Genomic DNA, 3,696 nt, shown 5'->3' with positions numbered 1-3,696 from the left:
CCACAAGAGCCAAAATATGACCTTGATTATATCCCTCCTGAATTTAGAGAACATCTAAAGAATAGATTTGATGCATTGAACACCAATGACCAAAACCCAGAGGAATGGTGAGATGACATCAAGAACATCAACCCAGGAAGAAAGCAAAAAGTCATTAAAAAAACAGGAAAGGAACAAAAAAACAAAATGGATATCAGAAAAGATTCTGAAACTTGCCCTTGAGTGGAGAGTAGCTAAAGCAAATGGAAGAAATGACAAAATAAAAGAGCTAAGCAGAAGATTTCAAAGAGCAGCACGAGAAGACAAAAGTCAATTATTATAATGAAATGTGCAAAGACATGGAGTTGGAAAGCCAAAAAGGAAGAATACACTCAGCATTTCTCAAGCTGAAAGAACAAGAGGAAATTTAAGCCTCAGTTTGCAATATTGAAAAATTCTGTGGGAAATATATTGAATGATGCAGGAAACATCAAAAGAAGATGGAAGGAATACAGAGTCACGACACCAAAAAGAATTGGTTGATGTTCATCCATTTCAAGAGGTGGCATATGATCAAGAACCAATGGTATTGAAGGAAGAAGTCAAAGCTGCACTGAGGGGAGTGGCAAAAAACAAGGCTCCAGGAATTGACAGGATACCCATTGAGATATTCCAATGAACTGATGCTGCACTAGAGACACTCATTTGGCTATGCCAGTAGATTTGGAAGACAATTACCTGGCCAACTGACTGGAAAAGATCCATATTTGTACCCATTCCAAAGAAAGGTGATCCCACAGTATGTGGAAATTATCAAATATTATCATTAATATCACATGCAAGTAAAATTTTATTGAAGATGATTCAAAAATAATTGCAGCAGTATATTGACAGAGAACTTTCAGAAATGCAAGCTGGATTCAGAAGAGGACATGGAATGAGGGATATCATTGCTGATGTCAGATGGATCTTGGCTCAAAGCAAAGAATACTAGAAAGATGTTTACTAGTGTTTTATTGACTATGCAAAAGCATTTGATTGTGTGGATCATGACAAATTATAGATAACATCGAGAACAATGGGAATTCCAGAACACTTAACTGTGCTCATGAGAACTTGTACATAGACCAGGAGGCTGTCATTCAAACAGAACCAAGGGACACTGCATGGTTTAAAATCAAGAAGAGAGTGTGTCAGGGTTGTATCCTTTTACCATACTTATTTAATCTGTGTGCTGAACAAATAATCCGAGAAGCCGGACTATATGAAGAAGAACGTGGCATCAGGGTTAGAGAAGGGATCATTAACAACCTGCATTATGCAGATATCACAACTTTTCTCACTGAAAGTGAGGATGACTTGAAACACTTAATGATGAAGATTGAAGACTGCAGTCTACAGTGTAGATTACACTTCAATATAAAGAAAACAAAAATCCTCACAACTGGACTGATAAGCAGCATCATGATAAATGGAGAAAAGACTGAAGTTGTCAAAGACTTCATATTACTTTGTTCTACAATCAACACCAATGAAAGCAGCCAGCAGGATATCAGCCGTCATGTAGCATTGGGTAATTCTATTGCAAAGGACCTCTTTCAAGTGCTGAAGAGCAAAGCTATTTCCTTGAAGACTAAGGTGCGTGTTCTGGTTACCTGGTGCCGCTCTGACAAGAAATACATACCACAAATGGGATGGCTTTAATGAACAGGAGTTTATTCTTACTGTTTGGAAGATTTAATTCCAAGTTCAAAGTGCCAGGCTCTAGGGGCTGAGTGAAAGACCCTCAACCTTGGGGTCCAACTCTTCTTCCTACTCCCAGCCACTGGAGCTAGAGGCGTTTCTTCATGCAGACAGCTACTGGCTGCTGAGGCTGAGAAGCCCCAAGGTTGACAAATAAAAAGGCATAGTCCTGATGTTACCAAACCACACAGCAGGCCATTAACTTAAGTCCATTGTGAGTCCCAAGGTCAACAGAGCATAGCAGGCTACTGAGCAATGACACAGCTACATGCAGGGCCCAAGCGTGCCATAGGCTAGAGACCATTCCCAAGGCTCCTCCTTATATACAAGAAGCAGACCACATCCCAAAGGCAGCTACTCAGCTGCTTGTGGTAGACCCCACCATGGTGTTTGATTACCAGTCTCCTCTTGGGGAATAACTACCAACAGCTGCCCAACCACTCAACTAGGCCCAGCCAACTTGACAGACAAACATAACTACCACAGTGCACTTGATACAAGCCATGGTATTTTCAATCACCTCATATGCATGTGAGAATTAGACAATGAAAAAGGAAGAGCAAAGAAGAGTCAATGCTTTTTAGTTGTGGTGTTGGCGAAGAATGCTGAAAGTACCATGGAATACTAAAGAATTAACAAATCCATCCTGGAAGAAATGCAGCCGGAATGCTCCTTGGAAGTGAGAATGGCCAAACTTCATCTCATCTACTTTGATCATGTTGTAAGAAGGGACCATTTCCTGGAGAAGGAAATCATGCTTGGCAAAGTGGAGGGCCAACAAAAAAGGGGAAGGCCCTCAATGAGAGGGATTGACACAGTGGCTGCAACGATGGGCTCAGGTCTAGCAAGGATTGTGGGACTGGCACAGGACCAGGCAGTGTTTCATTCTGCTATACATGAGGTCACTATGAGTCAGAGATGACTCAACAGCACCTAGCAACAACAACTGGGACAGCATCGTTATTATTGAGAATGTGGGAGAGTGCTTGTTTCAGGTCCATTATTTTTGTGGTCTAATTTTAATTAAATTCTGATTTTAAACTGTCCCTTGGACCAGTATGAAAGGATGCTAAAAAGGACTTCTTGACAGTTTTGTATGGATAGGAACAACTAACATTTGTTTAAAATCACTGTGTCGTGGACTCTACCAGCAACTTTACAAATAATATCTCCTAAAATTTTTACAACTGTGAGTTAGACACAGAAGTCTATTTTACAGATGAAAAAAAAAAAAAACTCTAAAAAAACTAAGACTGAACAATTAAGTAAAATAGTAATTAAAGAAATTCAAACCCCCACCTTATGTTCCTCAATGTCCATGATATTTCTACTCCATCATATTGATGTCATAATTTTCTGTTCTGAGCTAAAATTGTTCCTAGTTAAGTACAGCAATTGGAACAAGCAAGTAAATAGAGTTAATAAAGTGCATACACACAGACATATATATAAAACCAAACTCACTGTATATAATATGTGTGTGTGTGTGTGTGTGCGTGTATACACAGTTGACCCTGAACAACATAGGTTTGAACTATATGTATCTACTTATACATGGAGTTTTTCCAATAAATATATTGGAAAATTAGTGGTTAAGGCTTTTGGCTACTAACCAAAAGGTCAGTGGTTCAAACCCACCAGCCACTCCACAGAAGGAAGATGGGGCAGTCTGCTTCCATAAAGATTTACAACCTTGAAAACCCAATGGAGGTCACAGTTAATCAGAATAGACTCACTGGCAGTGAGTTTGGAGTTTGGTTGACCATAAAATATACACAAATCTAATATAAAAGTTAAAATTTGCCAGAAGTCACACACATGAACACTTGCAGCTCACATTCAACACTTTCCATTCGCATTCAAGAGAAATGTAAGCAAATGTAAAGATGCAGTATTAAATCATAACTACAGAAAAATAACCATAGTACACACTGCACTCCTGTAAGAATTTTCTGGCCACCTCCTGTTGCTATT

Source organism: Orycteropus afer, unplaced genomic scaffold, assembly GCF_000298275.1.
Source record: "Orycteropus afer afer isolate SDZICR_OR568_19922 unplaced genomic scaffold, OryAfe1.0 scaffold00155, whole genome shotgun sequence".
NCBI classification, from domain to species: domain Eukaryota; kingdom Metazoa; phylum Chordata; class Mammalia; order Tubulidentata; family Orycteropodidae; genus Orycteropus; species Orycteropus afer.
This window is presented reverse-complemented; position numbering follows the sequence as displayed.